We start from the raw sequence: 10,725 nt of genomic DNA, 5'->3' as shown, positions 1-10,725 counted from the left end.
CCATTTATGTCTTTTGAGCCTCTGAATGAAAGCTGAAGGGAGCCAGTGGGGCACTGGGGAAGGGTAGCCTGGCTCTGTGGCTCAAAGGATGCAGATGTGGGGCAGAAAAGGGATGTCGGGGTGTGACACTGTGTGGCTGTCCCCACGTGCACGTGTCACATCGTGCCCTTTCACGGTGGGTGGTGGGAGGAGTGGGTGCGGCGTGTTTGGCTGCTAAATTTTGTCTTTGCATGACTAAAACTCGTTAAAGGTCCCTGTGATGAGTCTCAGAGGAACCTGAATTTCCCTCAGCCCAGTCTCCCCAGTTCAGCTCTGGGAGAAGCTGATTTGGCACTGACTGCACAGCACCGGGGGCAGGTGGCACGTGGCAACAGGGGACAGGTGAAGGACAGGACCCACCACATGAAACTTCAGACAGAGGTGGGTGTGGTTACAGAGAAATGGGTCATTCCAGAGGTGTGCTACAGATGTGAAAAATTCGGGTCCAAAAATTAGAGGTCACTTTTTTTTCCCAGCCTATTTCCCAGTCTTTATTATTTTTTAAAAATGTATATTAAATATGTAAAACTATTAAATAAAAAATATTATTTATATTAAATATATATTTAATTGTTTTTTTATTCCTGCTTCCAATTAACCAGTTTTATGTGAAATAAGGAATTGATCTCTGGCACTTATTAAGTGCTCTCTTTTTGGGGGAATTCTCCCCAGGGCCAAACCTTTCCTCTTGCAGTCTCTCCAAATTAGGGTGTTTACCATAACAAGGTGAATTTTGGACCCCAGAAACTCCTACAAAGCCACTTTTCCCCTTTGGAACAATCGCTGAAGAGGGAAGAGGGGGGAAAAAGTCGCTTTATAAAGGTAAGAGAGGTTTCAATGAAGGAAAAGGTGAATAAAATGACGGAGCCGGGAAAATCCTGCAGGAGAGGGAGGCGCAGGGAGGCTCCGGGGCCACCAGAGGGCGCCGCGGAACCGCAGCAGGCGCAGCTGGGCACAGCTGGATGGAGGGGGCACGGCTGGATGAGGGGGCACGGCTGGATGGAGGGGCACGGCTGGATGGAGGGGCACGGCTGGATGGAGGGGGCACGGCTGGGTGGAGGAGCAAGGCTGGATGGCGGGGCACGGCTGGATGGAGGGGCACGGCTGGATGAAGGGACACAGCTGGATGGAGGGGCACAGCTGGATGGAGGGGCACGGCTGGGGCGCAGGGCAAAGGGCGATGGCACAGCCAGGAGCACAGCTGGACTGGGGCACAGCTGGTCTGGCTGTGGCACATCCAGCAGCCACGGGGCATCTGAGGTGCAGGTGAGAGTGCAGCATCCACAGCTGAGGCACGTCTGGATGGCAGCAGAGCTGTGCGCTCTGGCCCAGTGGCAGTGGGCACAGCTGTCCCTGTGCACATCTGGCGCCACACCCACGTGCACATCTGGCGGCCCAGGGCACCTCTGGGGGCTCCTGAAAGCAGCTGCAGCTGCCCCAGGCGTGGGTTCTGTTCCTGCAGGAGCACGGGTGCAGTCGGGGCTCTGCCCCTGGAAGCCAGGCAGGAGCCTGGGCCTCATTAAGATCCTCTCACCCTGATCTCTGCCAGAGCCTGTCACTCGCCCAGGCAGACACAGGACAGTAATTCTGTTTGTCTTTGCCGTGGTCTTGAACATGACTCTCAGTCCCGGCTCCTTCGCCAGGATCCCTTCGGTGTTTCCCAGTCCCCGTTTCCCCGGAGGGAGCCCCTCCTCCCGAGGAATGGCTCCCAGCCTTTGTATTTTAACAAATGACCTGAGACACTGAACCCAATGTTGTTTACTCGGCTGGGCATTAGCTCAGAGTCGAGAGGTGCCTCCCAAAGGGCTCTCCTGGATACGCTGACCCAACGAGGCCTCTGCTGTAATTACATTCCAGGGAAAACAGACATCTCCTGATTCATTTAATATGTGCCATGTTGTGTTTAGATACGTAACAGAAGCCCCATTACCTTAAAAGTCCTGCTGTTATCAAGTACTGACTTAATTACAGTTTTATCTAAAAATAGATCAAGTTAGCTTGACAGAACCCATTTGTCCTCCTTCCCTGCTTCCCAGCCATGTTTCCTCCCTGCAGTTCTTGCTCCATCCTGACCAGCATCAATCCACTGCCACAGCCTTTTTCCAAGAGATGCTGAGATCCCATGGGCATGTTTGCTATTCCCTCACCACAGCCTTCCAAAACTTACCAAATAGAGAATCACAGACTCATGGAATGGTTTGGATTGAAAGAAACCTTAAAGCCCAACTTGTTCCACCCCCTGACATGGGCAGGGACGCCTCCCACTGTTCCAGGTTGCTCCAAGCCCATCCAACCTGGCCTTGAACACTTCCAGGGATGGTGCAGCAACAGCTTCTCTGGGCACCCTGTGCCACTTACATAAATACAAATATATAAAAATAAATATACATGTATAAATACCTAAACAAGGAGAGCCCAGGAGGCTCCTCAGGCTCAGGTTATCCAGCTCTGGCTGCTTTTGACCTTCCTGACCTTGGGAGCTGCTGCCACACAGGGAATTCCTCCGGGCAGGATGTGCTGAATCGCCCGCTGCTCCTTTTCCACAGCTGCTGTTGTTCCCAGCTCCCACCCAAGGTGAGGCCTGGAGCCAGTGTCTGCTCGTCAGCATCACTTTCCTCTTTCCTCTGATTGTTGTGTGGTTTTTTGTAGCTGCCCCACTTCCCTGGAAGCCAAGCCAAGGCAGCTTTCTTCCCACTTGGGAAGGAAAAGGCTCCGAGCGGTGTCTTTCAGCAGCAGTGGTGGCTCTGAAGGAAAGATGGCAAAGTCCCGTCTATGAACGACCTCTCAGAGCTTTCCCAGCTGCTCCCTGGGCTGTCCTGGGCACTCTCTGGCTTTCATTTTATTTCCCATGTGCTTGACAGCAGTCACGGACTTTCCTCTCCTTGTTTTGGCACAAGCAGGACGGGGCCGTGCTCCGGCACTGCCGGGGCACTGCGGGTGCTGGTGCTGCAGGGCCACACCTGGCTGGGCCGAGGTCCCATGGATGGATGGACTTGCAGGATCCCGGCTGTCCTTGTGTGCCACTGGTGGATCTTTCTTTGCCTCGCTGCCTCAGAAGGTTTTTGCTCCCTTGCTGGGTCAGGGAGGGCAGGGAGGGCAGCCCAGGACCCGTCACCCAGGAATGTCAGCTCCGCTCATTGCAGCATTGGATTTTCTGATCTGAACCCATGAGGAAAACAGAACTGGGACTTCTGTGTCTGAGGGCTGCTCCAGGAGATACCTCACTGCCCAAAATCTCCAAGAATTCCTGATTTTGTCTTTGTCAGCTCGGCCGCTTGCGCGAACAGCGTCAGGCCAGGGCTGGGCACACAAAGCAAGGTCGGTTATAAGCTGTTCTCCTGGAACAGAGGCACTTGGAGCTGGCACAAAGGAATCTCTGTCTCTCCTCTGCACTGGCATCCTGGCAATTAACCCGGAAAATTGCAGCTTGGCCTTGTCCTGGGCGCTGAGTGTGGGGCTGTGCAGGGCAGGGGGCGGCTGGCCCGGCCGGGGTCTGGCTGTGCCGTGGCCTCGGCGCACGGGGAGATGGAGCGGCCAGATGAATGGGAAACTCGCCTGCTTCCAGAAGAAGTGAGGGAAATCATTTGGGTTTCTACACTGGACTGGGTTTAAGGGATATATGTCCAGAAAAGAGCAGAATTAGGAGTCACCTGGATCAGAGCGCCATGGAAGAGCCTGAGCTGGAAGGGACCCACAAACACCATCGAGTCCAGCTCCTGGCCCTGCACAGGACATCCTCACGAATCACACCATGGATCAAACGTGGGCAACCTGACAGAAACACTGAGCTGGTCCCATCCCCATGGAACAACGTGCCACCCTGCTGGGGACATGGCAGTGCCAGGCGGAAATCCAGCCCTGCCCTGCCAGGCTGCTGCTGGAAACAACAGCCATCAGAGCTAAACACGGCGCCCTGGGAAGTGCTGGTGAGGCAGATAATCTGCAGGCAGAGGCTGTGACAGCCTGCTCGAGTATGTCACAGCACTGTCACCATCATTACAAACACGGTAATTGGGTGCCCAGGCTGGGCTCATGTACGTGCAGGGGAAGTACTCCTGAGTAATTAAGAAATATTCTGTGTTTGGTTTGCCATGGCACTTCCTACAGACGTGAGAGACAAAGCCAATTTCAAAGCAAATTTTAAAATTTTGGGGTTGTAATTTTGACTTGTTTTTGTTTAATTTTTTACTGTGTAAAGTCCCTGGCAAACCTTCCTGCAGCTGATAAAGGCACAAGGAATGGGGGAATGAAAGGTACAAAAGGGAGGCAATGAGGAAGAGCGTAAGTCATGCTAAAAGGGTATTGTAGAAACTCCAGTTCACCCAAGTCCAACCCACTAGGAAACAAATATTTAATTGTACAGTAAATAACATATTTTTATGGTTCCAAACCATATCTCAGAAGCCACATGAATATAAACAGGCGTGAGATCAGCTCAGGCCCCGGCCCTCCTGCATCTGCTATGGGATGGGGACAGCAAAGGGACAAGAACAGGAGGGGAGTGAATAGGGCCAGACCTGTTAACTGGAAATTGTGACTGGTGTTGGGGGACAGATTTGTAGGGAAAGGGACCACCGCTCTGAGGAGCAGGATTGGAGAGGAGAGTGTTGTGAGGGGATGGGCATTTTGATGCTGACCCTGGGAAGCTGACACGCAGCTGGGCACAGGCAGAGTGGGCAGCGGTGCCCATGGGGATCCCCTGGGGCTGCTGTGGTGCTTGGGGCAGGCAGTGGACCCCTCGGGACCCCCTGGAACTGCCGCAGTGCCCGGCACAGGGGCAGTGCCCGTGGGACTCCCCGAGGCTCCACGGTGCCCAGCGTGCCCTTGCAGCAGGTATCAGATGTGCAGCTCTCCAGGCGCTGGATGTTTTTAACAGCACATGGAATTGCTCCTCATCATCAGTATCTTATCTGCACGTTTCAAGGGCACGTCCTCTGCCAGCAGCGCTGTGAAAGCAAACACCGAGCCGTGCCCGGGCTGGCTTTGCTCAGCGAGGTGAGTGCGAGGGGCGGCTCTGTGCCCGCCCCGGGGGCTGCGTGTGCAGGGACGCAGGACACCTCACACCATAACCTTGAGCAGATGAAATGTGTCCCTGGACAATAATCGAGATGATGAGGATAATTTTGTTCCCCTGCTCCCACAGCTGCCACCTGACGTGCAGCTGCTGTCCCCTTGTCCCGGCACAGCGAGGCCACCGCGCTGGGCTGTGGGGACGGGCAGGTGTCCTGGCTGGGTGCTGCGCTGCGGGGCTGACACGGTGGAAGGGGGTTAGGGAAGGTGCCAGGATCTGGCCGTGCCACCACAGCAGCATGGCTGGAGTGGCACCGTCCATCCTCATCCCCCTCCTTGGAGGGCTCTGCGCCATCGAGGGATGTCACACGGCCGAGCACTGCGATCTTCACACCCCCACAACCACCTTTACACCACCTGATGTTTACTGGGGCTGTGTCCCACCCCACGGCGCTCCTCGGGGGCTGCTGTACCCCACAGCCCCCTCGCTTTTCAGGCGAAGCCAGTCCTGGGAGGGCGTTTGCATCCCCCCGTGCCTCAGCGAGGTCCCTGTGTCCCCCCCGAGGCTCTGCGGGACGTGGAGCGGGGAAGCCGAGCTCCGGTCTCTGATGATGCTCTCGGCTGGAAGGAGCCGCCTCCCTGGACAGGACAAAACCTCCTTGAATTCAAAGCTACAGCCGCACTTTGCCCGTGGTGTGGGCTGCCGGACACACGGACAGGCTGGCACAGGGACACACAGACAGGCTGGCACAGGGACACACGGACAGGCTGGCACAGCGACACACGGACAGGCTGGCACAGGGACACACAGACAGGCTGGCACAGCGACACACAGACAGGCTGGCACAGGGACACACAGGCTGGCACAGGGACACACGGACAGGCTGGCACAGCGACACACGGACAGGCTGGCACAGGTCCCTGCAGGGCAGCTCCTCGTTTTTCTTCTTGTAATCATTAACTTAAAAATGCAAATCTGTTTTCTGGTTTTTCTTTCCATTTCTTGTAAGTCAGCCGGGCTGCAGCCTCTCCGTTCCTGCCCTTCCGGCTCCTCCAGGCCGGCTGGCTCAGCCCTCCAGGGGTTTCCCCACTGCACCCAGCCCTTGGGGACCCTCACGGTCACCCGCTCACTCTGCCACCGTTCCCTGTCTTCCCCTGAGAGCTCAGAGCAGGGGACAAACGATGTGCAGAGCCCAGGACAGGCAGAGGCCACACGGGCACAGAGTGTGGTGACACCCGGGGGGTGCAGGGACACCGGGGGGGCAGTGACACCGGGGGCTGCAGGGTCAGGCAGGGACCGGCTCCTTGGACCCCAGCCCCAGGAACAAACCCTTTGTCTGGGCTTCCGGGCACGGCTGGGATAGTTAGTGGGGATTTCCACAGGAATTTCGAGAAGCTGTTTGAAGATATTTTTATGCAGGAAAGGCAGTGGCCTTGCTTAATTAGGAGAATTAAAATGATTTGCACTGAAGCCGGCAGTAGGGAGTTGCTGTGAAGCGGCCCATGTGTAGGGCTGGTCACCGAGTGCTGGGGAGAGGAAAATCTCCCTCCAGATTCCAGGAGCAGAGACAGAAAAAGAGGGAACACTGAGGGCTGGGACCACGGAGCAGCACCAGGAGGAAATTACTATTTACACAGGGAGAGGCAGCGCTCACATCCCTCGTACGGGTCGTACCAGGGCTAATGCACAGCAGACATCTCTGGAGCCCCTCCAAAAGGAAACTAGAGTTTGGTTTGAGAACTTCTGGTTCTAATTCCTGGAAACACAGCTTCGGCTCAATTTCACAGTGGCTTGTGACATTTTCCCGGTGGTTATACAAATTTTGGGAAAACATTCCTCTCCTTGGAATTGTCTTATGATAATATAACCCCACTTAAGTGGTTGGAGGTTTCATATGGCTTCACACCCCTGCAGAGGTGCCTGTGAGAAGCAGCCCCCATCTGCCTGGCATGGATCCTGCCCCCTTAGGCGCAGGAATCATGAGGGTGGGTTGCCCTTGAAACTTTTATGATGCAGGTGGGGAGGCCCTGGCACAGGGTGCCCAGAGCAGCTGTGGCTGCCCCTGGATCTCTGGAAGTGTCCAAGGCCGGGAGCAGCCTGGGACAGTGGAAGGTGTCCCTGCCCATGGTGAGGGGTTGGAATGAGGTGTTCTTGGATCCCTTTTGTGTCTCTGGGCTTCCAGGGGCTCTCTGGGAAGGGGTCCCCCTCCACAGGTGCTGCTGGGAGAGGGAGGAGTTGCAGGGTGTCAGCGCTGATGGGATCCAGGGTGGAGTGAGCTATAAATGCCCTAAATGCTGCTGCTCTGGCCACCTCCAGCTTTTGGGGGAGCTTTGCAGAACTCCTGGCTGGGGCAGCTGTGCTGGTCACCCAGCCTGGGAGCACTGGTGCCTGTTGGAATTCTCCCTGGAGGCACTGGGACTTGCCCCCAGCTCCTGTGCGGCCGGAGGCAGGGGGTGGTGAGTACTGGAATGGGACATGCGGGTGTTTAATGCAGGTGGTGGCCAAACCTCTCCTGCCCTGGGTTTGGGCTCGGTGCAGGTTACACCTCTGGGTGCTGCTGTTCCATCTCCAAGGGACACATCTGGGATTTTCTGGAACAGGATGAGGCACTCTTACGCCCCCAGCTCCCTGGGGTCCTGCTCCTGTGCCTAGTGCCCTCTCTCCTCCCCACACCCCCCTGTGTCACCCCTGTGGAAGAGTTTCTCCATGGAGCATTACGGGACCAAAGCTCCCATGTAGAACATGGACAGAGGCTGATCTTTTATGTTTGGAGAGGAAATGAGTGGCAGCTGCTTGGCTGGGCCTTTGAGGGGTTTTAGTATTTCCCCAAAAATGAGACTAAGAATAGGCAGACTGTTTAACCTTTCCTGACAATGAAACTTTGTCATCTTTATAATTAACCCTGTTATTTAAATACTTCTTCCATGGATATCATTGAAGATTTCATAGCCCTTGGTTCCTTTACTTTTCCATTTCAGCTTCCTGCACTGCAGTGACTCCCAGGGGCGTGACTAATTTCACTTTTCCATTTAATTGAGAGCTTATTTCTGACTTTGCCTTTGTGTGTTTAACTGTAGCTTGGGCAGCTGCTTGATGCCTTGTTGCTGCCCAAAATGCACCTGTCAGGCCTTTTCTTTTCCTCCCAGGGAATTTAGAGGACATCTATGACCAGCTCTTTCTTCAAAAACATTTCCATCACAGTGATGTGCTGTGGGTTTTCTGTACTGTGTGCTGTGTGTCCACCTCCCCTCTCAAGGAATTCACCCAAAAAATCCTAAGCTTGAAACTCTTCTTACTTATGTATCACTTCTACTTTTCTGACAGTAAGGACTTTCCTGAGGGCCTGTAGTGATGTTTCCTTTGCCACTTCTCTGGCAGCTACAGGGAGTGCATTCCCTTCTTCTCCCCATTTGATAAATATCCACACCCTGCTCTGCAGAATCCCTGTGCAGGTGATGCCTGGATGAGAAAGGAACCCACGAAACTTTTGGACAGCACAGTGAAAGACCATGGATGAAGGGAATGATGATGCTGGAATCCACCCTCCTCTCAGGATGAGATGTAACCTGGACCATAAGCAAGGGGACAGCGATCTTCAGCACCACTGATGCTGTCTTTGCCTGGAAGGTAACTAAATATACTGATACACATGTGAAATCAGGGGGGTGGTGGCTGCCCCATCCCTGATTGTGCTCAAGGAAGTGCTCAAGGCCAGGTTGGACCAGGCTTGGGGCAACCTGGGATGGTGAAAGGTGTCCATGCCCATGGTTGGAACTGGATGATTTAAAGGTCCCTTCCAACCCACACTGTGCTATGAAGTTCCTCTGCATTCTTCCTGCATCATGTTAAATGTGCTAAATGCCTCCAGACATCCCAGCTCCCTGACCCAGCAGTGTCCCACCCTCATCTTTGTGCCTGAGCAACCGTCACATCTCCAGAAGTTGTGACCTTGCAGCCGCTGCCTGCCTGATGCGTAGCACAGACAGACTGGTGCCGCCCCAGCGGGTGATAATGCAGAGCTTTGTTCTGTCCCACATGTGTGCACAGCCCTGGTAACATTTACAGTGGGAATGCTGCTCCCAAAGGACACAGAGAAGGGTCATTGTGGCTTCAGTCAAATGGGGATTTGTGCTGCCGGGAAACTGAGCCTCTGCAATCTCCCCACGGAGGCATTACTCTTTAAAATGATGTTTCTGGTTTGTAAGTTATTCTGTGTCCTGTTCCTGGCCAGGACAGGGTGAGCACAGACCCAAGCAGGGCAATTCTAAAAGCTGCTTCAACATAAGGCTCTCAGGGTGCCTTTGATCATTGGTCATCAATACCTCACTGAATTATGGGGACACAAAGCAGACACTGAGAGCAGAAGCCTGGCTCCAGCACCCTGAGGATCATCCTGGAAACAAAAGTCAAACTTGACACTGGGCTAGGAAAAGCCACAGGGGTTTATGAGTGTCCCCATGTCCTGAGGAGGATCCTGGCAGGGTTGGGGTCACACATTTGGACAGGAGGAGGGAGGTTTGCAGTTGGACAGGTGCTGGAGTAGAGTTTAAACCTTAATGAAGCAGTAAAAATGTGAGTAAGCTGCCCCTGAAATTGGGGAAGAGAAGCTGCGCTCTGGGGAATTGTGCCAAAAATCGACAGAGTTGGGCAAAGCACCACCCGTGTAGTGTGAGAGGACTGGCCCAGCAAAGCTGAGGGCAGCTCAAGGGTCGGGGTGCACACGGCTGCTCAGCATCTCAGCTGAAGAGTACTGAGAAGTTTCCTTCTATTTTTAACAAGGAATCAAAGGAAACCTTCCTCACTGGCTAAAAGCACAAGCACCAGAAACCTCTCTCAAGCCTGAGGAGTGTCCCTGTGCTTCTGCTCTATCTGCTCTGACACCTGCCAGGGAGATGAAAGGGAACAGGGCCTCTTCTGGAGACAGCTCCCCTCGGATGCACGGCCTGGGGGCTTTGTCCTGGAGATTCCTGCTCTCCATGGTGCTCCCAGGTCTCCGAGAGGCACGTGCCAGGCTTGGCAGAGGCGGCACTGTGAGGAGCTGGGCATGTCCAGGTGGGTGTGAGAGTGGCAGAGCACGAGCAGGAGGTGAAGCCAATTAGCTGAAAGAGATGAGAGGCTCCTCAGCCACGGTTGCAGCAACGTGCTCCCTGTGGGGGAGAGGAACTCATGGCCCAAGACACGAACTGGAAGGAGCTGGAGGTGGAGATCATTGTGGCACCACAGACTGACTAACAGGAGATGGCATCGATATCTCCCTTCAAAGGGAAACGAGTTCCAAAACCAGTTACGAACCTGTGGTGTCTGGGGAGACCTGGCAGCACAAGTGGCTGATGATGAGTATTGCAAAAAATCATTGGAGGTTAACGAGTGTGAGCTGGGAGCTGAAGAGGGTTTGGGAGCAGAGACCCCAGCCCAGCTTGCTTTTCATTTCAGGGGCCTCTGTGCCCCTACAGAGGCTCGGCTGTGTCCCTGCTGTTCCCATCTTCTGTCTTGTCTCGCCCACCCCTGCAAAGCTGCCTGAGGGCCAGGAGGAGGGACTGCAAGGAGAAAAGTGAGCTGCAGAAGGGAAAAAAGGAATTGAGTAGGTGGAAATTCATGTGTGACTGTGAGAGGTGCGACTCAGTAAGGAAAAGTACTGTTCCACTCTGAAATATATATATATATATATATCTCTG

This window comes from Corvus hawaiiensis, chromosome 15 (genome assembly GCF_020740725.1).
Source record: "Corvus hawaiiensis isolate bCorHaw1 chromosome 15, bCorHaw1.pri.cur, whole genome shotgun sequence".
Lineage (NCBI taxonomy): Eukaryota > Metazoa > Chordata > Aves > Passeriformes > Corvidae > Corvus > Corvus hawaiiensis.
This window is presented reverse-complemented; position numbering follows the sequence as displayed.